The sequence below is a fragment of the Prionailurus viverrinus genome, chromosome D1 (genome assembly GCF_022837055.1).
Source record: "Prionailurus viverrinus isolate Anna chromosome D1, UM_Priviv_1.0, whole genome shotgun sequence".
Taxonomy (NCBI): Eukaryota; Metazoa; Chordata; class Mammalia; order Carnivora; family Felidae; genus Prionailurus; species Prionailurus viverrinus.
In genome coordinates this window covers 5,071,593-5,099,463 of record NC_062570.1, presented here as the reverse complement: position 1 = coordinate 5,099,463, position 27,871 = coordinate 5,071,593, and positions in this window count along the sequence as shown.

The following is a 27,871-nucleotide window of genomic DNA, read 5'->3' as shown; positions in this document are numbered from 1 at the left end:
ATACTGTCTGCCCAAAATTTACGTCCACCTGTAACCTCAGAATGGGATGTTTTTTGCAAATAGAATCTTTGTAGATGTAATGGTAAGGATACAGATGAAATTGTACTAAATTAGGGTAGTCCCTGAATCCAACAAGAGCATCCTTATAAAAGGCAGTAAAGGACACACAGAGACGCCATGTGACAACACAAGCAGAGATTGGAGTCAAGCTGACACAAGCCCTGGATTGCCAAGCACCACCACAAGTGGGAAGGTGCAAGGAAACACTCTGCCCTACATCCTTCAGGGGGAGCATGTCCTGCCAACACCTGAATTTCGGACTTTGGACCTCTGGAACAGTAAGAATCAATTCTTGATGTTTCCTATAATCAAGCATGCAGTAATTTAAAACGTCAGACTTAGGAAAATAATACACCCTTAAAAAAACAGAACAAACAAAAAATTAACAACAAAAAATTATCCTAATACAATTTGTTCCACACCCCTATAGTTTTCTGTGGCTCCATGGTCAGCCTCCCTGATAAGGAAATACTGGGTGTCAATTGTATACTTTTCTACATTTCTGTTTCATACAAGTTGCTCAATGGAATTAAGCACCTGAATCATGGAAGTTGATCATTTTTCCTCCTCTGCTCTTTTTTTTTTTTTTTTTTTTTTTTTGGCAAATCGCTGACAAAGACTGACTAAGGAGTAACTCTTTCCCATCCTCTACTGTTTATGGCCATGTGGGGAGTCATCTTCAGTTTCTATGTAGTTCTGCATTTCCAGGATTACACCACTGATTGGGCAGGCTGAGCTCATGCTGTCCTTGAAAACCTATCTAAGCAACATGGTGGGGAGCTGAACAAGGGTTGCTGAGGTCTTGGGTTTATCAGCAGCTCTGTCTCAAGAATTTGTCTGGCACTATTTTCATCATTTCTAGGTCTTAATAAAATTTAATTTTGTTTATAGGTTGTTTTCCTAATTTTGCTGAATTACGTTTCTGTATTTTCCTGAAGTCTATTGAGTTTATTTAGAACAGCTATTTTCAATTCATTGGATAAATCACCCATCTTGATGTCCTTGGGTTCAGTTGCTGGAGGATAATCATAATCTTTTGGTGATGTCATATTCCTTTCAATGTTCATGTTCCTTTAAGTTGTGTTGGCATCTGTGCATTTCAAACAGTCACTTCCTTTAGTTTTAACTGCTTTTGGAAGAGAGATAATTTCCATCAGCCTTGCCAGAATTCTGAGGCTATCTCAGATCTTCCATGAAGACATATGCTCCACACTTCCCTGCTTCTTTGTGGGGCAGAGTTGTTAAGCCTCTATGCCTTCCATGGAGGCTATAATGCATCAATCCATATGCCAATAGAGGCTCTCTTTTCTTTTCCAAAAGATGGTCTGAAGTTGTTTGCATTCTTGCCCTGGCCCAGACTCAGGTGGGCTTTCTGTGTATGCTCAACAGCCACATGCAAAAGCTTACTCTCACCACTGCCCTTGGGACCATGCACAGGAAAGCCATCACAGAATGGGGGTAAAGCACATGCTGAGGCTCATTGGCAACTTCTTGGTCAAGGCTGGCATGCAGTTGTTAGGATCTTAATGCCCTCTGAGGATCCCATCTGCCACTCTCCCAGTCCCTTCCTTAACCTCCCCCCCCCCCCCCAGTCACATAGCTCATGCTGGAGTACTCTGGATCTAAGGGAAGAGACGTGACTTCCTTTAGCAGCATTCTGTACAGATGGGGAATCTGGGTACTCAACTTACATACTTCTTTCCCCTGTGCGAGAAATCATGGGCAGAGGAAGAACTCTCATGGCCCTAAGCTGTGCTGCATTGGGGGAGGGGTATGGACCAAATCAGACTGTTCCTCTCATTGCAATGCACCCCAACTCCTATCTTTTGCTCTCATGGGGTGCTGGAATTTCTCTGGAAACAAACTCTCTAAGGCTCTCTTGTCCATGGGTGATTGTTTTAAGATGAGGTTTTCCAGGGGCATCTGCACTGCAGACAATAGTGCCTGGAACTGACTCATAGGCCACTGCAGTGTCAACATCTAGGACCAAGATCTGTCTGCCTATTATCCAAATGTCCAAATGTTCCAGCAGTCAAGAATCCTCCCGGTCCTTGGGTGTTTGGTGCTGAATCCCACAACTCTTTCAAAATCACAGCTGTCCAGGGACACATGCCAAATTTTTGTTCAGCTTTAAAAAATGATGTCTGTCTTATGCTGCCATGATACCAACACTCTTTCATAAATATTTTATACACCAACTTACAAATCTAATCCTGACCTAAGTTTTTAAAGTTACTTTTATCCACCTAATTAGTGTCATTCATGAAATTTAAAAGATCAGTTTTAGAAAATCTTTTTCCGGGGCGCCTGGGTGGCTCAGTTGGTTGAGAGTCCGGCTTTGGCTTGGGGCATGATCTCATGGTTCATGAGTTCAAGCCCCATGTCGGGCTCTGTGTTGATGGCTCAGAGCATGGAACCTGCTTTGGATTCTATGTCTCCCTCTCTCTCTGCCCCTCTGCCCCTCCACATCTAACACTGACGCTCTCTCTCAAAAATAAATAAACACTAGAGGTTGCGGCAAGATGGCGGCTTAGGAGGACGCTGGGCTCACCGCACGTCCTGCTGATCACTTAGATTCCATCTACACCTGCCTAAATAACCCAGAAAACCGCCAGAGGATTAGCAGAACAGAGTCGCCGGAGCCAAATGCAGACGAGAGGCCCACAGAAGAGGGTAGGAAGGGCGGCGAGGCAGTGCGCGCTCCACGGACTGGCGGGAGGGAGCCGGGGCGGAGGGGCGGCTCGCCGGCCAAGCAGAGCCCCCGAGTCTGGCTTGCAAAAGCGGAGGGGCCGGGCGGACTGTGTTCCAAAAGCAAGCGCGACTTAGCGTCTGGGAGGTCATAAATTAACAGCTCTGCTCGGAAAGTGGGAAGGCTGGAGGACAAAGGGAGGGAGAGCAGCTGAGCCCCCTGACAACAGAGCTCAGTTTGGTGGGGAACAAAGGCGCTCGCCAGCGCCATCTCCCCCGCCCATCCCCCAGCCGAAATCCCAAAGGGAACCGGTTCCTGCCAGGGAACTTGCTCGCTCCGCGCAAACACCCAACTCTGCGCTTCTGCGGAGCCAAACCTCCGGCAGCGGATCTGACTCCCTCCCGCTGCCACAGGGCCCCTCCTGAAGTGGATCACCTAAGGAGAAGCGATCTAAGCCTGCCCCTCCTGCCCCCGAGCACCTTGCCTACCCACCCCAGCTAATACGCCAGATCCCCAGCATCACAAGCCTGGCAGGGTGCAAGTAGCCCAGACGAGCCACACCACCCCACAGTGAATCCCACCCCTAGGAGAGGTGAAGAGAAGGCACACACCAGTCTGACTCTGGCCCCAGCGGTGGGCTGGGGGCAGACATCAGTTCTGACTGCGGCCCCGCCCACCAACTCCAGTTATACACCACAGCACAGGTAAAGTGCCCTGCAGGTCCTCACCACTCCAGGGACTATCCAAAATGACCAAGCGGAAGAACTCCCCTCAGAAGAATCTCCAGGAAATAACAACAGCTAATGAGCTGATCAAAAAGGATTTAAATAATATAACAGAAAGTGAATTTAGAATAATAGTCATAAAATTAATCACTGGGCTTGAAACAGTATACAGGACAGCAGAGAATCTCTTGCTACAGAGATCAAGGGACTAAGGAACAGTCACGAGGAGCTGAAAAACGCTTTAAACGAAATGCATAACAAAATGGAAACCACCACAGCTCGGCTTGAAGAGGCAGAGGAGAGAATAGGTGAACTAGAAGATAAAATTATGGAAAAAGAGGAAGCTGAGAAAAAGAGAGATAAAAAAATCCAGGAGTATGAGGGGAAAATTAGAGAACTAAGTGATACACTAAAAAGAAATAATATACGCATAATTGGTATCCCAGAGGAGGAAGAGAGAGGGAAAGGTGCTGAAGGGGTACTTGAAGAAATAATAGCTGAGAACTTCCCTGAACTGGGGAAGGAAAAAGGCATTGAAATCCAAGAGGCACAGAGAACTCCCTTCAGACGTAACTTGAATCGATCTTCTGCACGACATATCATAGTGAAACTGGCAAAATACAAGGATAAAGAGAAAATTCTGAAAGCAGCAAGGGGTAAACGTGCCCTCACATATAAAGGGAGACCTATAAGACTCCTGACTGATCTCTCTTTTGAAACTTAGCAGGCCAGAAAGAATTGGCACGAGATTTTCAGGGTGCTAGACAGAAAAAATATGCAGCCAAGAATCCTTTACCCAGCAAGTCTGTCATTTAGAATAGAAGGAGAGATAAAGGTCTTCCCAAACAAACAAAAACTGAAGGAACTTGTCACCACTAAACCAGCCCTACAAGAGATCCTAAGGGGGACCCTGTGAGACAAAGTCCCAGAGACATCACTACAAGCATAAAACATACAGACATCACAATGACTCTAAACCCGTATCTTTCTATAATAACAATGAATGTAAATGGATTAAATGCGCCAACCAAAAGACATAGGGTATCAGAATGGATAAAAAAACAAGACCCATCTATTTGCTGTCTACAAGAGACTCATTTTAGACCTGAGGACACCTTTAGATTGAGAGTGAGGGGATGGAGAACTATTTATCATGCGACTGGAAGCCAAAAGAAAGCTGGAGTAGCCATACATATATCAGACAAACTAGACTTTAAACTAAAGGCTGTAACAAGAGATGAAGAAGGACATTATATAATAGTTACAGGGTCTATCCATCAGGAAGAGCTAACAATTATAAATGTCTATGCACCGAATACCGGAGCCCCCAAATATATAAAACAATTACTCATAAACATAAGCAACCTTATTGATAAGAATGTGGTAATTGCAGGGGACTTTAATACGCCACTTACAGAAATGGATAGATCATCTAAACACACGGTCAATAAAGAAACAAGGGCCCTGAATGAGACATTGGATCAGATGGACTTGACAGATATATTTAGAACTCTGCATCCCAAAGCAACAGAATATACTTTCTTCTCGAGTGCACATGGAACATTCTCCAAGATAGATCATATACTGGGTCACAAAACAGCCCTTCATAAGTTTACAAGAATTGAAATTATACCATGCTTACTTTCAGACCACAATGCTATGAAGCTTGAAATCAACCACAGAAAAAAGTCTGGAAAACCTCCAAAAGCATGGAGGTTAAAGAACACCCTACTAACGAATGAGTGGGTCAACCAGGCAATTAGAGAAGAAATTAAAAAATATATAGAAACAAACGAAAATGAAAATACAACAATCCAAAGGCTTTGGGACCCAGCAAAGGCAGTCCTGAGAGGAAAATACATTGCAATCCAGGCCTATCTCAAGAAACAAGAAAAATCCCAAATACAAAATCTAACAGCACACCTAAAGGAACTAGAAGCAGAACAGCAAAGGCAGCCTAAGCCCAGCAGAAGAAGAGAAATAATAAAGATCAGAGCAGAAATAAACAATATAGAAACTAAAAAAACTATAGAGCAGATCAACGAAACCAAGAGTTGGTTTTTTGAAAAAATAAACAAAAATGACAAACCTCTAGCCAGGCTTCTCAAAAAGAAAAGGGAGATGACCCAAATAGATAAAATCATGAATGAAAATGGAATTATTACAACCAATCCCTCAGAGATACAAACAATTATCAGGGAATACTATGAAAAATTATATGCCAACAAATTGGACAACCTGGAAGAAATGGACAAATTCCTGAACACCCACACTCTTCCAAAACTCAATCAGGAGGAAATAGAAAGCTTGAACAGACCCATAACCAGCGAAGAAATTGAATCGGTTATCAAAAATCTCCCAACAAATAAGAGTCCAGGACCAGATGGCTTCCCAGGGGAGTTCTACCAGACGTTTAAAGCAGAGATAATACCTATCCTTCTCAAGCTATTCCAAGAAATAGAAAGGGAAGGAAAACTCCCAGACTCATTCTATGAAGCCAGTATTACTTTGATTCCTAAACCAGACAGAGACCCAGTAAAAAAAGAGAACTACAGGCCAATATCCCTGATGAATATGGATGCAAAAATTCTCAATAAGATACTAGCAAATCGAATTCAACGGCATATAAAAAGAATTATTCACCATGATCAAGTGGGATTCATTCCTGGGATGCAGGGCTGGTTCAACATTTGCAAATCAATCAACGTGATACATCACATTAACAAAAAAAGAGAGAAGAACCATATGATCCTGTCAATCGATGCAGAAAAGGCCTTCGACAAAATCCAGCACCCTTTCTTAATAAAAACCCTTGAGAAAGACGGGATAGAAGGAACATACTTAAAGATCATAAAAGCCATTTATGAAAAGCCCACAGCTAACATCATCCTCAACGGGGAAAAACTGAAAGCTTTTTCCCTGAGATCAGGAACACGACAAGGATGCCCACTCTCACCGCTGCTATTTAACATAGTGCTGGAAGTTCTAGCATCAGCAATCAGACAACAAAAGGAAATCAAAGGCATCAAAATTGGCAAAGATGAAGTCAAGCTTTCGCTTTTTGCAGATGACATGATATTATACATGGAAAACCCGATAGACTCCAGCAAAAGTCTGCTAGAACTGATACATGAATTCAGCAAAGTTGCAGGATACAAAATCAATGTACAGAAATCAGTTGCATTCTTATACACTAACAATGAAGCAACAGAAAGACAAATAAAGAAACTGATCCCATTCACAATTGCACCAAGAAGCATAAAATACCTAGGAATAAATCTAACCAAAGATGTAAAGGATCTGTATGCTGAAAACTATAGAAAGCTTCTGAAGGAAATTGAAGAAGATTTAAAGAAATGGAAAGACATTCCCTGCTCATGGATTGGAAAAATAAATATTGTCAAAATGTCAATACTACCCAAAGCTATCTACACATTCAATGCAATCCCAATCAAAATTGCACCAGCATTCTTCTCGAAACTAGAACAAACAATCCTAAAATTCATATGGAACCACAAAAGGCCCCGAATAGCCAAAGGAATTTTGAAGAAGAAGACCAAAGCAGGAGGCATCACAATCCCAGACTTTAGCCTCTACTACAAAGCTGTCATCATCAAGACAGCATGGTATGGGCACCAAAACAGACACATAGACCAATGGAATAGAATAGAAACCCCAGAACTAGACCCACAAACGTATGGCCAACTCATCTTTGACAAAGCAGGAAAGAACATCCAATGGAAAAAAGACAGCCTCTTTAACAAATGGTGCTGGGAGAACTGGACAGCAACATGCAGAAGGTTGAAACTAGACCACTTTCTCACACCATTCACAAAAATAAACTCAAAATGGATAAAGGACCTAAATGTGAGACAGGAAACCATCAAAACCTTAGAGGAGAAAGCAGGAAAAGACCTCTCTGACCTCAGCCGTAGCAATCTCTTACTGGACACATCCCCAAAGGCAAGGGAATTAAAAGCAAAAGTGAATTACTGGGACCTTATGAAGATAAAAAGCTTCTGCACAGCCAAGGAAACAACCAACAAAACTAAAAGGCAACCAACGGAATGGGAAAAGATATTCGCAAATGACATATCGGACAAAGGGCTAGTATCCAAAATCTATAAAGCACTCACCAAACTCCACACCCAAAAAACAAATAACCCAGTGAAGAAATGGGCAGAAAACATGAATAGACACTTCTCTAAAGAAGACATCCGGATGGCCAACAGGCACATGAAAAGATGTTCAGCGTCGCTCCTTATCAGGGAAATACAAATCAAAACCACACTCAGGTATCACCTCACGCCAGTCAGAGTGGCCAAAATGAACAAATCAGGAGACTATAGATGCTGGCGAGGATGTGGAGAAACGGGAACCCTCTTGCACTGTTGGTGGGAATGCAAATTGGTGCAGCCGCTCTGGAAAGCAGTGTGGAGGTTCCTCAGAAAATTAAAAATAGACCTACCCTATGACCCAGCAATAGCACTGCTAGGAATTTATCCAAGGGATACAGGAGCACTGATGCATAGGGCCACTTGTACCCCAATGTTCATAGCAGCACTCTCAACAATAGCCAAATTATGGAAAGAGCCTAAATGTCCATCAACTGATGAATGGATAAAGAAATTGTGGTTTATATACACAATGGAATATTACGTGGCAATGAGAAAAAATGAAATATGGCCTTTTGTAGCAACGTGGATGGAACTGGAGAGTGTGATGCTAAGTGAAATAAGCCATACAGAGAAAGACAGATACCATATGGTTTCACTCTTATGTGGATCCTGAGAAACTTAACAGGAACCCATGGGGGAGGGGAAGGAAAAAAAAAAAAGAGGTTAGAATGGGAGAGAGCCAAAGCATAAGAGACTGTTAAAAACTGAGAACAAACTGAGGGTTGATGGGGGGTGGGAGGGAGGAGAGGGTGGGTGATGGGTATTGAGGAGGGCACCTTTTGGGATGAGCACTGGGTGTTGTATGGAAACCAATTTGTCAATAAATTTCAGAAAAAAAAAAACCTTGGGGGGAAAAAAAAATAAACACTAAAAATTTTTTTTTAATAGAAAATCTTTTTCCTGTCAAAAGGGAATGGAGAAGAATGGTATAATCAGCTTGTTTGTGGTCTAAAGGCATTTAGAAAAAACAATGACCACTGATGAACTCTATAGAGCAACAGAGGTGGGAATGCCCTATGGATGACACCACTGCCTATCAACAGTCATTCTTCCCCTATGCCCTTTGGTCTGTAATGGGTTCAACACTAATTTGGTTCAGTTCTTCACCCTTGTATTTGCTCAAATAACATGACCACACCATCCCTAGCTTCAGAAAGTAAATCATGATTAGCTTAATATCTATCAGAGTGGTTGCTTTTCCTTTGCCGTGCGTAAGTTTGTATGTGAACACGTAACAGCATCCTGGATAATGATACATAATCCAGTGTAGATTTAGGGAAAGACTTTCCTCATTAACTAAAAATTTATGTGGGAGAAAAAACCCACTCTTATTACCAGAGGTACTTGAGCCTTTATATGATAACTGGAATTAAAATAGCCATCTTGCCACCATCAGGCATGAAATCCCAACAAACTGAAGATGACAGAACAGACTATACATGTACATTTGATGACAGAGTTGAATCACCAAATTCACTCTAGAACTCTACCTTTCAATGTATTATGTGAAAGGATAGCTTTTCCTCATTTTTCATGACAATTTTAGTGAGACTTTTGTATTGTTAGTTATGCTGTCATAACTAATACAGTCTCTTAATACAGTTCAGGATAAAAACAAAAGGCAAAATATTAAAAGCATTCCTATTAAATTTGGAAGCAACATAAGCCTACCTGCTATTTAATTTCATCTCACAATGGTTTTTTTTAAGAATTCAACAATAGAATTAAAAAACAAACAAACAAAAAAGAATTAAGCAATAGAAATCAGATCTACCCTATGACTCAGCAATAGCACTGCTATGAATTTACCCAAAGGATACAGGAATGTTGATGCATAGGGGCACTTGTACCCCAATGTTTATAGCAGCATTTTCAACAATAGCAAAATTATGGATAGAGCCTAAATGTCCATCAACTGATGAATGGATAAAAAATATGTGGTTTATATATACAATGGAATACTACTTGGCTATGAGAAAGAATGAAATCTGCCCATTTGTAGCAACATGGATGGAACTGGAGAGTATTATGCTAAGTGAAATAAGTCAGGCAGAGAAAGACAGATACCATAAGTTTCTCAGGATCCACATATGAGTGAAAACATAACAGAAGACCAGGAGGGAGGGGAAGGGGGAAAAAATTACAGAGAGGGAAGGAGGCAAACCATAAGAGACTCTTAAATACTGAGAGCAAACTGAGGGTTGATGGGGTAGGGGGAGAGGTAAAGAGAGTGATGGATCTTGAGGAGGGCACCTGTTGGGACGAGTACTGGGTGTTGAATAAACTATAAATATATATAAATATATATATATATATATATATATATATATATATATATATACACATATACATATATATGTATATATGTAGACAACTAGGAAATTTTTAAATACTGAGCTGTGAAACAATTAGAAAAAAGAATGTTATACTATATTTAGCTACATACCAATGTAAACAAATGACAAACTATTTGGATAATTTAAGACAAAAATCTTATTTCCAAATCAACTAAAACAACCAAAATTCCTAGAAATCAACTCTATGTCTGAAGAAAACTACCAAATTATTCTAAGGTCACAAGAGATTTGAATAGAAGGATTCATACTTGCTCTTTAAGAGTTCAACTCCATATAAATGGTATACACTCCTCAAAACACCAAAGGGTATTTTTTAAATGACAAGATTATTCTAAAGTTTAGCTGAAAGAATCAGCATAGGAGAATGGCTGAAACAATTCTACAAGTGTCATGAAGGAAAAGTTACTCTATATTCAAACAGGTGATAAATCAACAGTAATTAAAAGTGTGGCAGCAAAAGCATAGAGATGGAAAAGTGATGCAAGAAAAGGTCCATGAGACCAAGAGAATTAGGAGATATGAATATTTAATAAAATTAGCAGTTAGGGACGATTGGATTAATCAATGAACGGTTTCCGTTCCAATAGTACACCATTCTAGAAAACAAAACTGGGTCCCTTTATTGGCATATAAAACTACACCCTAATTAGTAATAAATTTAAATGTAAATATTAAAAGTAATTTTCCCGGTTTCAGATCACAGGGTCAATTTTTAACACCTAAGTGCTCTTAAAAACACAAAAGGGAAAAGTCATTGTTCCCAGGAAGGGGTGGTTATCCTAAAAGCCATGTGATTAAAATGGATGAAAGCTTCTTGTTTCACAGCAGACCAGGAAGAGAATCAGACCACAGGCCTGGAGTAGAGCCTAGATTTCCCAGCCAGTCCTCAGTTGGCACAGACAGCAACGATTGGGTACAGCCATGAAAAGTGGATCTATCACCCAGAAATGAATGAATGTGAGCACAGCAGTCACTTCATCTGGAAATACAATGTCATCTTCAAGGATCAGAAACCTCAAGCTAAGAAACACATCCAAGGCTAGTTGAAGTTAAGGCTCCCAATACCATTGCAAGTTCTTGTGACATGCTGAAAATAACTTTCCATGAAGATAAACTTAAACAATCACCAACAGCAGGGGGAAAGCATTATGAAAATCAAGTAATATTCTCTGAACATCGAAGAACTTACAACTCAAGGAAATCAGAATACAGAACCCTAAAAACTTTAGAATAATTACTTTTAACATCTTCTGAATTAAAGTAGTCAATGGGAAGCCAAAAAAAAAAAAAAGGACAGAAGACTAATGAAAAAGAGATAATAAATATGAGTGGTTGGTTATTTTAAGAGAACCCATTACAATTTTTAGAAATGAGTAATTATAAACACAAGTTTAACCATCAGCAAAAGGATACATATACATTCAACAAAAAGTTAACAGCAAGTTCATGAATTGTTGAGTCAAATTGAGGCCTTACATAAAATAAAGAGATTTTTCTTAATGAGGATGGGAGGAGAATTAAGAAATACAAGTGAATAGGACCAAGTGTTCTAATGTAAATAATAAGACTTTCAGGAGTCAGTAGAAATGGTGATAGTTAGACAATGCGTAAAGAAAAATACTGAGAATTCCCACTATTAAAGAAACCCAAGTCCAAATACTGAAATAGGTTGAGACTACCAAGAACTAATTTTCTAATTTTATATATAGACCCATTATGGTGAAACCTTTGAAATAGAGAATCATAAAAACAACTAGAGAGTAAAAAGATTACCTACAAAGAAGAGCAATCACATTAATATTAGCTTTTTCACCAGCAATACCAGATGACAAAAGACAGTGGATAAATTTATCTTCAAGATGGTGAGCAAAAATAACTCAGACCCATGAACTCTTTATCCATGTAAATGACCATTCAAGAATGAGGAATAAAGATATTTGAAGACTGAAAAATTCATAGTTTATCTTCCACAAACCCCAATGATACAAGAACAGTAAGTTAAAAAGCAGATTGCAAAATAAAAACATGTAACAAAACCTGTATAATCTGTCAAAATAGGCATAAGATATAAAATAAAGGACATTTTCACAGGTATAATAGCAGGTTGGTATAGAATTTTTAAACTGCATTAACATGGAAACTGCTTTTACTGCTTTTTGATCTAGCTCTCCAAACTGCAGATTTTGTCTTATTCAGAATAAAATAAATTCAAGACATTGTTAGAAAACATTTTTAAAGTAGTTCCTAGTTAAAAAAAATCTATCTTCCAAACTATTAAAATGGAAAGAACGAAGCAAATAGTTTTTTAAAAGTTCATGCACTTTGATAGAAAACAGGACGAGAAGAAAAAGGATTATCACAAACATAAAATGCAATGGTAGAGGCCAAATTTATTACTAGACACAACGTTTTTTTTTAATGTTAAATGCATCCTTTAAAAGAAAGTATCCTTAGGATAGATTTTTTAAAAAATACAAGAGGAACATTCAAAACAAACTGACACCATAAAAGTTTAAATTAAATACATGGAAAATGTTAAACTAGGGAAACACCAACCAAAGTAACACAGTATCAATCATAATTGAAGACTTTTAAACTACTTCTTTGAAGTAGAAAAATCAATCAAGTAAAAGAATGATATATATCATTAATAACATGAAAGAACACACACATAAATTACATCCAACACTGAATATACATGCTTTGAAGCAAGCAAAATCAATAATAACTGACCAACAAACGAAACCTCAACAAATCACCTTTTTTAAAGTTTATTTCTTTTGAGAGAGAGACATGTGAGTTGGGGAGGGGCAGAGAGAGAATCCAGGCATGGGGATCAAAACTTACAAAACCATAAGATCATGATGCGAGCTGAAACTACAAATTGAAGGTTTAACTGAGCCACCCAGGCGCTCTGGCAAATCACAATTGTTATCAAATAGTATTCACAGTAGAGTTATAAATAAACTTCAAAAACAAAAAATAAACCTTCTCCAAATCCTAGAGATTTACAAACAAACAAAATTCTATCTCAGTCATGAATTAAAGACATCAAAAGAGAAAATTACAAAAGATTTGGAACACAATGTCAACTGAATTAGTACCTATCAAATGCCTTGGGGTGTAGCTAATGTGGTACTTACAGCCTCAAACATACTAGAAAGCAGGAAAAATTGAAAATAAATAAGTTATGTTTTCTATTCATTAAGGAGGAAAAATTAACATGAATGCAAAGAAAACTTTTAAAATCTAACAAGGACAAAACCCACAGAAATAACGTAAAAAGCAAAAGCAATGCAGAAGATCAGAAAAACAAAACAATAGATCTTTAAAATATCAAATAAAATGGACAAATCTCTGAGAAGTTTTATCAAGGGAAAAACAACACAAACAATATTAAGATGGGTAAAATGGAAAGTAACCATGATGAAATTTTACAATTCAAAAAAAATGCTATAAGTTCATGTTAATATGAATAATTTATCAAAAGACTTTTCTAGAAAAAAAATATTTACTAAAATCAGTTAATAAAGTTAAAAATCTGAGCAGACCAATAACCATAAAAGTATGTAAATGATATAATTTGATTAAAAATAAGCTGAGGACCTGAATAGATATTTTTCCACAAAAGATATACAGATGGCCAACAGATACATGAAAAGATTCTCAACATCACTAAGCAAGGATGCACACCAAAACCACAATAAGGTATCACCTCACGCCAGTCAGACTCACTGGTATCAAAAGGACAAGTAACAAGTATAGAAAGGATATGGAGAAAAAGGTACCCTGGTGCACTGTTGGTGTGAATGCACATTGGTGCGGCCACTCTGGAGAACAATATTAAAATTTTAAAAATTAAAATAAGAACTACCTTATGATTCAGTAATTCCACTATGGAGTCTTTACCCAAATAAAACCAACACACACATACACACACACACACGCACATGCACACGCACACGCACACACACTGGAATATTACTCAGCCATAAATAAGAATGACATCTTGCCATGTGCAACAATATTGATGGGCCTAGGGGGTATAATGCTAAAAAAAAAAGTCATACAGATAAAAGACAAATACCATATGATTTCACTTATATGTGGAATCTAAAAAATAAAACAAAACAAAAAGACTCTCAAATACAGAGAACAAACTGTTGGTTGTCAGAGGGGAAATGGATGGGAGAAGGGTTAAAAGAAAAGAAAGGGGATTAAGAGATACCAACTTCCAGTTAGAAAATAAGTAAATCACAGAGACGAAAAGTACAACATAAGGAATACAACCAATAATACTATAATAACATTGTGTTGTAACATATGTTGACTACACATCATGCTAAGTATTGAATAATGTACAGATTTTTTAAAACAATGTTGTTCATCTGAAACTAACATTGTATTCTAATTACACTGAAATCTAAAAAATCAATGTATTATTTAAACACACCTTTATTATTTAGCACAGAGGCTCCCAGACTTCTCTTGCCTGCCTCAACCCCCTTTACTTGCAGATCAAAACCAAATTCCTGCTCACCTTTCTACCCCTTATGGGGACCTATCAGAATTTCAAATAGGATGAGGGAAGAGAGACAAGCTATTCATTACATTGACAGAAACGCATCCGTATATGGTTATGATGAAGCTGGAGGAATCTTATTTCTCCCAAAAATATCCTGAGCTCAAATTCAACAACCAGAGTCCTGGTCTGTCCACATAGATAACATCACAAAACAGGAGCACACTCACATTTCAAGAACAGTAGTGATAATACATAAGGCAGAGGGGAAAGGGGATTTCTGGAAGAGAAGAATTTTTTTTCTGAATTAGCGTAGGATACTGGACAAAGCCACTGAAGCAATTAGTTGGGTCTGTTAATGCCACAATACCTGACCTTCCTGCCTGCAGCAATACACCTGTGGCTGATATAATCACAGCCAGAAAGTTAAAAGAAAAAGTGAATGATATTCAGAGATTTTTTATCTAAAGAAAAGGTACCAGGCCCAAATGGTTTCCAAAAATTTTTATCAAACCAGGGTGCCAGGTGGCTCAGTCGGTTAAGCATCTGACTCTTGATTTCAGCTCAGGTCATGATCTTACAGTTTGTGAGATCAATACCCATGGGCTCTGCATGGAGAGCATGGAGTCTGCTTGACACTCTCCCTCTCTCTCTGCCCCTCCCCTGCTTACACACGTTCTCTCTCTCTCTCTCTCAAAATAAATAAATAAACTCAAATTTTCTATCAAAGCTACAAGCAACAAATAATCCCTATTTTACACAAACTGTTCCAGCGTTTAGCAAAAGAAAAGTAACCCAACTCATTTCATAATTCTGGAAAAACACTGATCCCAAAACTAGATAACTGAAGAAAACCAAGGGCCATTCTCACTCATAGAATCAAAAATTATGTTTTTTTAATAAATAAAAATCAGCATTTAGCAAGATAATCAAACGTTGTAAACAAGAGTATGTATCCCAACAATCCAAACTGAATCAACATTTTGATAAATCAAATGAATGATCACTTTAACAGATTAAATGAAAAAAAATTATGTAAGTTTTTAGGAATAAATATTCAAAGTACCACCATCAGTGACACCCTTTCATGATTGAAAAATAAAATTTGGGGCATAATAAGAACACAACAAACTTTCTTAAACTGGTATCTATCCAAATATTACAGCAAATATTAGAAATATATCCACAAAAGTCAGAAAGAAGATAAAGGTATCCGTTATTACTGCTACCACTCAACACAGCTTTTGAGGGCCTGGCTATGTGCTATGACAAGGAAAAGAAGAATAAGGCTTAGAAAGAACAAAATAATAACTATAGTAACTCTTACTTTTTTGTCTGCCCATTTTTTCTCTCTCCTATGTGTTGGTTTGCACACTTGTCCTATATACAGAAGGGAAGGAGAGACCCAAGAAAGAAGCAAGCCACTCCAGATCTGTACGTGGAAGGTTGGTAAGCTAAACAAAAAGAGAGTAACTTCCTCAAGCAGATAAGTAGCCCAATAGGCACCAGCTGGGCAGAATACAGGTGAAATCTCAAATCTCAAAAAAGGCAGGATTTCCCTTTTTATGGCTGAATAGGATACCATTATATGTATATGTACCACATTTTCTTTATACATTCACCCATCAATGGGAATTTAGGGAATTTCTATTGTAAATAATGCTACAGTGAACATAAGGATGCATATGTATTTTGGAATTAGGGTTTTAATTTTCTTAGCATAAATACCCAGAAGTGGATTGTAGCATCATTGTGAATGATCCTACATTCCATCACAGTGATGGATCCCACAATCCATCACAGTGATGGCAGGTGTTTCTAGACAACATTGACTGTGATGGAATTTGACTCAGAGACTTCTTAGAAGTAGAAGAGGCAACGTGACAGGGGTAGAATGCTCCAGACCTCAAAGTCCTCGTTGGTGAAAAGGACCACTAGGTGTATTATGGCAGGTGAATGGGGTGAGAGTAGTGTTATCAGGTAGTGAGTTTAGCCTCATCAAGAAGTCTGTTGAGTTTATATAGGGATTTACTACTTGAATTTCAGCCCTGTGGAATTTCAGACCTAGAAAGACTATCAGTGTCCCAGCTAACCTGATACCATCCCTTTTCCCATTTTTCTATCCTTCTAGTTTAATCTCAGGTTGCAAATCTCCAGTGACAGGAGACCAAGTTTCTTCCATGTAAGCATGTCTGATTTGGGGGTAAACATAAATTATAGAGGAAAAATCATCTTTGAACTTCTAAAATAGATATTACTTTTTGTTGATCTATGGGATTCCATAGTGTCATGTAGACATTTCTGAACAGCTTTTATCTCATCGTGCTTCTACTGTTCTATTTGCTTGACTTTCCTATAAAACTTTAAAATCAATGAGGGAAATTACAATCTTTTTCATCTTTGCATCTCCAAGCACAGCAGAGTAGCTGACACATAATTGCCACTCAATACATGTTTCTTAAATTAACCCAAATTGAATTTGCTCCACGTAACAATTTGCATTCTAAGAGCCAAAAACAGTAATTTTAACCCCTTTTCCACATGATCCTCCCCTTAGAATATGGTTTCCAGCATCTTCCACAGAAACTGAAACACCATGGAGACTATTCTCAAGAAGACTCAGAAGACAAACAAAGTTATATATAACATGAGAACACCAAAGGATAAGGATTCATCACAACTTCCAATGGACAAAGAATTATTTATTTACTTACTTATTTATTGTAAAAGGAATTTGAGTTTTGGGGCGCGTATTTTTATATGAAATTTATTGTCAAACTGGTCTCATACAACACCCAGTGCTCATCCCAACAGGTGCCCTCCTCAATGCACATCACCCACTTTCCACTCCCCCTACTCCCATCAACCCTCAGTTTATTGTCAGTATTTAAGAGTCTCTAGGCTGCTTCAGATTCTCTGTCTCCCTCTCTCTCTCCTCCTTCCCCACTCATGCTCTGTCTCTGTCTCTCAAAAATGGATAAAGATTAAAAAAAATTAAAAAAGGATAGCCTTCTACTTTGGAAAACCTCTAAAACAGGCCTCATCCATAGCTTGCTGATATTCATAAAGACCAAAAACTCTCTTATGCCTTTGCACACAGGTCAAGGAAAACATGCCACCAGGAGTAGTTTTATTTTTCACAGAGAAATTCTGCCACTGCAAAATTAATGGGCCAGTCCACAGGGTACACAGAGATTGTGTAATTTTGTCTTTTAAGAACAATGTCTTTAGTGCTGTTTTAGAAAATACAGATTCAAAAAATCTAATGTGCTATCAGCCAGTCATGACATTATTTTAATATATTTGAGGAAATAACTACATGCCAGATGAATAAAGATCAATGATTATATTCATTTTATTCTACAAACAGCTGTTTAATCCACTTAAACTGCTTACAGAATCTTCCTGTGATCCAAAGGTGGATTTCTCATAGAAGTCCAAATTCTATACGGATTTAAAATACTCCAATATTGTCTAATTTCCTGATAAACATTAGGATGCAAAATTTGAGTTTTGACATAATGCCTACCACATCCATATATTCAGGACATTTTCATGAAACAAATTAGAAGTGTTTTCTTTTTACAAGCTCCAAAGGAACCTAATAATGAAACCACTCAATCTCTACTTCTGTGTAGTATCTCCTCACTCAGGATATTTTAAAATTCATTTTCTTGTGACCCTATCCTTAATGGGCTTTTTCCCTGTTCAATCCCTCCTTTAAATTGTAGGCAAATGTAGGAAATGGGTTCTACTTACATAAACGGGTTAGAAAAAAAGCTTAGGGTGGAAAGCTGCCACCACGGGGCAAAAGCACCTGAGTTTAGCTAGCAAAATGTTGTAATGGGATCACGAGTAACTCATTATATCACCTGCAGGAAATTACTTTCCATCTGATGCCAATATACTATTGTACTTTGATCTCAAACTCCACTTGCCCCCCAGACCCTTTGCTTCTTACACACACGAGCTAATGACTACTGTCTGATTGCTTTCTCCACATTCACATGTGTAAGACCTTGTTTTCTTCACATTCACCACGTGGGTAATATCTAGTGAGATCAATAAATAAGGAGATGAAACATCTGTTCAGGGCTCTTGTCTCCTCCCAGACATTAACTTCTGTCATATTCAATTCCGCTGTCTTACTGAACCAGAGGGAACTCCAGACTCATATTCTGCAACAGACCAAAGGGGAAGAGCCCCATCTTGTATTGGATTCATTATTTCTCCATCAAATGTCCAGAGAACTACTCTGAATCTATAGTATACTATGTGCTGAAAATGCCAACATAATGAAGATGCAAGCACTGACTTAGAAAAACTTGAAGTCCAGGGGAGACACATACAAGGAAACATAAAAATTTGAATTTGCATTTGCAACTACAGTATGGAGGGTCTCCCTACTCTGCCTTTAGGAAAGCTAGATGGACCACACAGAGGAGTTATAGTGATATTTTCCATTTTTCTTATCTGTTAGCAACTAATCTAAAGTAAAATTATATCTCTAGTCCAAACTTGAAGATCAAGGCAACTAGTGGACACCGTTGATTAGATATCACGCAAGTATATCAAATTTGACACATGCTTGCATTTACAAAACTGAACTTCTCAATTTTACATTCTTTTTATTCTTTATTTTGCTCCCACATTACCTCCCTCATTTATGTCATTGCAATAGTTTCCTGACTTGTGTTATCTCCAGTCTATCCTTGCCAATGTCTTCTGCATTGAAATCAAAATTTATTTATGAAACACAAAGCTGATCACATCCCTTCCTCATCTAAAACATTCCAATAAGTTCTCATAGTTTATATGAAGAATGAAAAAACACACATTGTTGATGTGCCAAAAACATGCCACGCATACTCTGTGCTCAACAAGTATTTATTGAATAAATCAATACCTCCCCACTTCATTGTATCCTGAGAATTCTTATGTGTTAAGTAGAGTAATGGTCTCCAAAGATATCTGTGTACTAATTTCAGATCCTATACATACGTTTTTTGGATTGCAAGGGAGAATTTAGGTTGCTAATTAGCTGACATTAAAACTCGATTGTCTGCATGGGCCCATTGGTCCTTGTAAGTGAAAGAAAGGCAAGAGAGTCAGTGTCAGAGGGACATGGCCTGAGAAACACGATAGCTGTTGTTGCTTTGAAGATGGAAAGAGGGCTTTTGGGAGGAAGATGGTGGCATAGGAAGACGCTGGGCTCACCGCTCGTCCTGCTATCACTTAGATTCCACCTACACCTGCCTAAATAACCCAGAAAACCACCAGAGGATTAGCAGAACAGAGTCTCCGGAGCCAAGCACAGACTAGAGGCCCACAGAAGAGGGTAGGAAGGGCGGCGAGGTGGTGTGTGCTCCACGGACTGGCGGGAGGGAGCCAGGGTGGAGGGGCAGCCCACCAGCCAAGCATAGCCCCGAGTCTGGCTTGCAAAAGCGGAGGGGCCAGATGGAGTGTGTTCCAACAGCAAACGTGACTTAGCACCTGGGAGGTCATAAGTTAACAGCTCTGCTCAGAAAGTGGGAAGGCTGGAGGACAAAGGGAGGGAGGGTTGCTGAGCCCCAGGACAACAGAGCTCAGTTTGGCGGGGAACAAAGGCCCTAGCCAGCGCCATCTCCCTCGCCCATCCCCCAGCCAAAATCCCAAAGGGAACCGGTTCCTGCCAGGGAACTTGCTCCCTCTGAGCAAACACCCAACACTGTGCTTCTGCGGAGCCACCCCTCCAGCAGCGGGTCTGACTCCCTCCCGCGGCCACAGGGCCCCTCCTGAAGTGGGTCACCTAAGGAGAAGCGAGCTAAGCCTGCCCCTCCTGCCCCCGTGCACCTTGCCTACCCACCCCAGCTAATACGCCAGATCCCCAGCACCACAAGCCTGGCAGGGTGCAAGTAGCCCAGACGGGCCATGCCACCCCACAGTGAATCCCACCCCTAGGAGAGGGGAAGAGAAGGCATACACCAGTCTGACTGTGGCCCCAGTGGTGGGCTGGGGGCAGACATCAGGTCTGACTGCGGCCCGCCCACCAACTCCAGTTATACACCACAGCACAGGGGAAGTGCCCTGCAGGTCCTCACCACTCCAGGGACTATCCAAAAGACCAAATGGAAGAATTCCCCTCAAAAGAATCTCCAGGAAATAACAACAGCTAATGAACTGATCAAAAAGGATTTAAATGATATAACAGAAAGTGAATTTAGAATAATAGTCATAAAATTAATTGCAGGGCTTGAAAACAGTATAGAGGACAGCAGAGAATCTCTTGCTACAGAGATCAAGGGACTAAGGAACAGTCACGAGGAGCTGAAAACCGCTTTAAACGAGATGCAAAATAAAATGGAAACGTCCACGGCTCGGATTAAAGAGGCAGAGGAGAGAATAGGTGAACTAGAAGATAAAATTATGGAAAAAGAGGAAGCTGAGAAAAAGAGAGATTAAAAAATCCAGGAGTATGAGAGGAAAATTAGAGAACTAAGTTATGCACTAAAGAGAAATAGTATATGCATAATTGGTATCCCAGAGGAGGAAAAGAGAGGGAAAGGTGCTGAAGGTGTACTTGAAGAAATCATAGCTGAGAACTTCCCTGAACTGGGGAAGGAAAAAGGCATTGAAATCCAAGAGGCACAAAGAACTCCCTTCAGATGTAACTTGAATCGATCTTCTGCATGACATATCATAGTGAAACTGGCAAAATACAAGGATAAAGAGAAAATTCTGAAAACAGCAAGTGATAAACGAGCCCTAACATATAAAGGGAGACCTATAAGACTCGTGACTGATCTCTCTTTTGAAACTTGGCAGGCCAGAAAGGCATGGCAGGAGATCTTCAATGTGATGTACAGAAAAAATATGCAGCCGAGAATCCTTTATCCAGCAAGTCTGTCATTTAGAATAGAAGGAGAGATAAAGGTCTTCCCAAACAAACAAAAACTGAAGGAATTTGTCACCACTAAACCAGCCCTACAAGAGATCCTAAGGGGAATCCTGTGAGACAAAGTACCAGAGACATCAGTACAAGCATAAAACATACAGACATCACAATGACTCTAAACCCATATCTTTCTATAATAACACTGAATGTAAATGGACTAAATGCACCAACCAAAAGACATATGGTATCAGAATGGATAAAAAAACAAGACCCATCTATTTGCTGTCTACAAGAGACTCATTTTAGACCTGAGGACACCTTTAGATTGAGAATGAGGGGATGGAGAACTATTTACCATGCTACTGGAAGCCAAAAGAAAGCTGGAGTAGCCATACTTGTATCAGACAAACTAGACTTTAAACTAAAGGCTGTAACAAGAGATGAAGAAGGGCATTATATAATAATCACAGGGTCTATCCATCAGGAAGAGCTAACAGTTATAAATGTCTATGTGCCGAATATGGGAGCCCCCAAATATATAAAACAATTACTCATAGATGTAAGCAACCTTATTGATAAGAATGTGGTAATTGCAGGGGACTTTAACACTCCACTTACAGAAATGGATAGATCATCTAGACACATGGTCAATAAAGAAACAAGGGCCCTGAATGATACATTGGATCAGATGGACTTGACAGATATACTTAGAACTCTGCATCCAAAAGCAACAGAATTTACTTTCTTCTCGAGTGCACATGGAACATTCTCCAAGATAAATCATATACTGGGTCACAAAAGAGCCCTTCATAAGTATACAAGAATTGAAATCATACCATGCATACTTTCAGACCACAATACTATGAAGCTTGAAATCAACCACAGGAAAAAGTCTGGAAAACCTCCAAAAGCATGGAGGTTAAAGAACACCTCTAAGAATGTGTGGGTCATTACTAAAGAATGAGTGGGTCAACCAGGCAATTAGAGAAGAAATTAAAAAATATATGGAAACAAATGAAAATGAAAATACAACAATGCAAATGCTTTGGGATGCAGCGAAAGCAGTCCTGAGAGGAAAATACATTGTAATCCAGGCCTATCTCAAGAAATAAGAAAAATCCCAAATACAAAATCTAACAGCACACCTAAAGGAACTAGAAGCAGAACAGCAAAGGCAGCCTAAACCCAGCAGAAGAAGAGAAATAATAAAGATCAGAGCAGAAATAAACAATATAGAATCTAAAAAAAAATGTAGAGGAGATAAATGAAACCAAGAGTTGGTTTTTTGAAAAAATAAACAAAATTGACAAACCTCTAGCCAGGCTTCTCAAAAAGAAAAGGGAGATGACCCAAATAGATAAAATCATGAATGAAAATGGAATTATTACAACCAATCACTCAGCGATACAAACAATTATCAGGGAATACTATGAAAAATTATATGCCAACAAATTGGACACCCTGGAAGAAATTGACGAATTCCTAAACACCCACACTCTTCCAAAACTCAATCAGGAGGAAATAGAAAGCTTGAACAGACCCATAACCAGCAAAGAAATGGAATTGGTTATCAAAAATCTCCCAACAAATAAGAGTCCAGGACCAGATGGCTTCCCAGGGGAGTTCTACCAGACATTTAAAGCAGACATAATACCTATCCTTCTCAAGCTATTCCAAGAAATAGAAAGGGAAGGAAAACTCATTCTATGAAGCCAGCATTACTTTGATTCCCAAACCAGACAGAGACCTGGTAAAAAAAAAAGGGAACTACAGGCCAATATCCCTGATGAATATGGATGCAAAAATTCTCAATAAGATACTAGCAAATCGAATTCAATGGCATATAAAAAGAATTATTCACCATGATCAAGTGGGATTCATTCCTGGGATGCAGGGTTGGTTCAACATTTGCAAATCAATCAACGTGATACATCACATTAATAAAAGAAAAGATAAGAACCATATGATCCTGTCAATCGATGCAGAAAAGGCCTTTGACAAAATTCAGCATCCTTTCTTAATAAAAACCCTTGAGAAGTCGGGATAGAAGGAACATACTTAAACATCATAAAGGCCATTTATGAAAAGCCCACAGCTAATATCATCCTCAATGGGGAAAAACTGAGAGCTTTTTCCCTGAGATCAGGAACATGACAGGGATGCCCACTCTCACCGCTGTTGTTTAACATAGTGTTGGAAGTTCTAGCATCAGCAATCAGACAACAAAAGGAAATCAAAGGCATCAAAATTGGCAAAGATAAAGTCAAGCTTTCACTTTTTGCAGATGACATGATACTATACATGGGAAATCCGACAGACTCCACCAAAAGTCTGCTAGAACTGATACATGAATTCAGCAAAGTTGCAGGATACAAAATCAATGTACAGAAATCAGTTGCATTCTTATACACTAACAATGAATCAACAGAAAGACAAATAAACTGATTCCATTCACAACTGCACCAGGAGGCATAAAATACCTAGGAATCAATCTAACCAAAAATGTAAAAGATCTGTATGCTGAAAACTATAGAAAGCTTTGAAGGTAATTGAATAAGATATAAAGAAATGGAAAGACATTCCCTGCTCATGGATTGGAAGAATAAATATTGTCAAAATGCCAATGCTACCCAAAGCTATCTACACATTCAATGCAATCCCAATCAAAATTGCACCAGCATTCATCTCGAAGCTAGAACAAGCAATCCTAAAATTCATATGGAACCACAATAGGCCCCGAATAGCCAAAGTAATTTTGAAGAAGACCAAAGCAGGAGGCATCACAATCCCAGACTTTAGCCTCTACTACAAAGCTGTCATCATCAAGACAGCATGGTATTGGCACAAAAACAGACACATAGACCAATGGAATAGAATAGAAACCCCAGAACTAGACCCACAAACGTATGGCCAACTCATCTTTGACAAAGCAGGAAAGAACATCCAATGGAAAAAAGACAGCCTCTTTAACAAATGGTGCTGGGAGAACTGGACAGCAACATGCAGAAGGTTGAAACTAGACCACTTTCTCACACCATTCACAAAAATAAACTCAAAATGGATAAAGGACCTGAATGTGAGACAGGAAACCATCAAAACCTTAGAGGAGAAAGCAGGAAAAGACCTCTCTGACCTCAGCTGTAGCAATCTCTTACTCGACACATCCCCAAAGGCAAGGGAATTAAAAGCAAAAGTGAATTACTGGGACCTTATGAAGATAAAAAGCTTCTGCACAGCAAAGGAAAAAACCAACAAAACTAAAAGGTAACCAACGGAATGGGAAAAGATATTTGCAAATGACATATCGGACAAAGAGCTAGTATCCAAAATCTATAAAGAGCTCACCAAACTCCACACCTGAAAAACAAATAACCCAGTGAAGAAATGGGCAGAAAACATGAATAGACACTTCTCTAAAGAAGACGTCCGAATGGCCAACAGGCACATGAAAAGATGCTCAACGTCGCTCCTCATCAGGGAAATACAGATCAAAACCACACTCAGATATCACCTCACGCCAGTCAGAGTGGCCAAAATGGACAAATCAGGAGACTATAGATGCTGGAGAGGATGTGGAGAAATGGGAACCCTCTTGCACTGTTGGTGGGAATGAAAACTGGTGCAGCCACTCTGGAAAACAGTGTGGAGGTTTCAAAAAATTAAAAATAGACTTACCCTATGACCCAGCAATAGCACTGCTAGGAATTTACCCAAGGGATACAGGAGTACTGATGTATAGGGTACTTGTACCCCAATGTTTATAGCAGCACTCTCAACAATAGCCAAATTATGGAAAGAGCCTAAATGTCCATAAACTGATGAATGGATAAAGAAATTGTGGTTTATATACACAATGGAGTACTACAGGGCAATGAGAAAGAACGAAATATGGCCCTTTGAAGCAACGTGGATAGAACTGGAGGGTGTGATGCTAAGTGAAATAAGCCATACAGAGAAAGACAGATACCATATGTTTTCACTGTTATGTGGATCCTGAGAAACTTAACAGAATCCCATGGGGGAGGGGAAGAAAAAAAAAAGAGGTTAGAGTGGGAGAGAGCCAAAGCATAAGAGACTCTTAAAAAACTGAGAACAAACTGAGTTGATGGGGGGTGGGAGGGAGGGGAGGGTGGGTGATGGAGGAGGGCACCTTTTGGGATGAGCACTAGGTGTTGTATGGAAACCATTTTGACAATAAATTTCATATAATGAAAAAAAAATAAAATAAAATAAACAAGTTTCAGAACGAAAAAAAAAAAAAAAAAAAAAAAAAGAAGAAGATGGAAAGAGGCCAGGGAATGTAAGCTATAAATGCCGGAAAAGGGAAGGAAATATATTCTCCCCTAAGACTTCCAGGGAAACTCAGCCCTGCCAATATCTTGATTGTAGCCTATTGGGACCATTTTGGACTTTGAAACTAGAAGATAATCAATGTGTGTTGTCTTAAGCTATTAAATTTGTGGTAATTGGTTGCAGCAACAATACAAAGGTGATGTACCTCATTACAGAGCATTAACCATTTCCCTGTCCTCAAGTGTTCACATATGATAAGCCCATCTTGGACAGGAAGGCGGACTCATTCATTGTTGTCGGGACTCAAACTGAGTCAGGTCTACAGAGTAGAACCTTAATAAAAGTGTATTGGATTAAATGAATTTGTTAGGGAGGTTTTTTTTTTCCCCATAACATTTATAGTATTTCTTAAGGATTTGATGTCAGCTAAACTTCCACAAATATTGAACATCAATTTCTTATAAACATTCAAATTGCTTCTGTTCTCACTTAACTCAGTTTACCATCGTATATTCTATGTAATTTTTTTCAAGCTGTATATTTTCTTTCCTTTATCCATTAGCAGACTTTCATGTTTCCCTTCTTCCATGAAGTCATCATGGGATTTTGCTCATCCTTATTCTCTCAATTCTAAGGATCATAAGGCTCTTGACTTAATGCTACCTGTTCTTTGAACATAATCCTAGTCAACTAATTTTGTTTTGACTGATTTAAAGAGTGTATGTTGCTGACTTTCTCTCCTGCTCTAGATTTTGATCTTGACCTTTAGTAAGAACATGTAGGTAAGACACAGGCCACCACACACTTACTTTATCTTGGATCAGTTCCTGCAGTCCTAACTATTCTCATTGACCACATTCTCTATTTTTGCCTTGTGAATACCATTCCAGTTTTCATATTATCAGCACTTAGACTGACCCCTGTACTCTGCACCTTCTCTGCATCCTTTTGTAAGGTCTCCTTTTTGGCCTTCAAAAATCTTTCCTTCTCTTTCCCATAGTATTTCAAGTGTAGTTGTCTGAGTTTAAAGTTTACTGCCCACCTGGCTTGTGTTTATTTTTTATCTGCTGATTGTGTTAAAAGTTGAATACAAATGACAACTAAACAGAAAATTACACTAAGCTCCACTCTTGGTACTGAAATGTGGGCTTCCTCCACATTTGCTCTGTTATCCTGTAGCACCATGAATAGTGTCACCATCAGTGAAATGGTGCATCTATTGGTGGGAGCCATACATCACTGTTACATAGATAAGGTGGCAAAAGAATCTGATTGATAACTCTTGTCTATTGCCTATGATAAATATGGTCCTATATATACCCTTTTAATGTTTTCCCCATTTCTGAACTGCTTTGCACCTTTTGAAGTAAATACCAGTCACTCTTACTGGGTCATTCTCCACTTTTTATCTTCAGTTCCATTCATTTTTCCTTTTGTCTCTACTTTATATGACTTTTTACTTTGTTTCATTGTTTCCTGCTCCAAGAATAATTTTCATAATTTTCAAATGTTGGCACTTCTTTTGTTATTGCCAGAATGACATCATTTTGAAGTTAAAGCAGGGCTCAGACTATTGACATTCATTTTGATCATTATTTGTTCCAACTCTTCAGTTTAAAATTAGGTTTTGTTAGAGAAAGAGATACTCCAAGACCACACATTCACTGACTCACTGTAATATTTTCTTACTCCCATTGCCTTTCTTATTTCTTTCTCCCATTTCCACATAAAAATGTAAATTACCTTGGTTTATATGTCTTTACATATATTGGTGGTTTTTTAGTACCTACTAAATTTGCCCATTTGGCAGTATGATTTAGTGAGATATCAATTTGGTCTCTGTTTTCACTGCTGTGGTGTCATTTCTCCCCCCAATAAAAGATTGTAGCCAAGCTTTACGATGTGGGGTGTGAACAGCTTACATCTTTGAGGTGAGGTAAGAGGATTGTAAATTTTATACTACAGATTATGGTGGTTCAGAACCTCCAAAATGCAGACACCAAGATAAATTTACAAGTCCAAGTTTATCTTATAAAGGATAAAGGAGAGAGGGCTTAGACATAAATTGGAGAGCTTCAGAATGTGTTGCTAGTCTGACATAGGTGAAGAAAGGGATGATGGAGGATTGGATAAGAACAGTCTCTGACCACACTGGAGATCATAGAATGTCTTA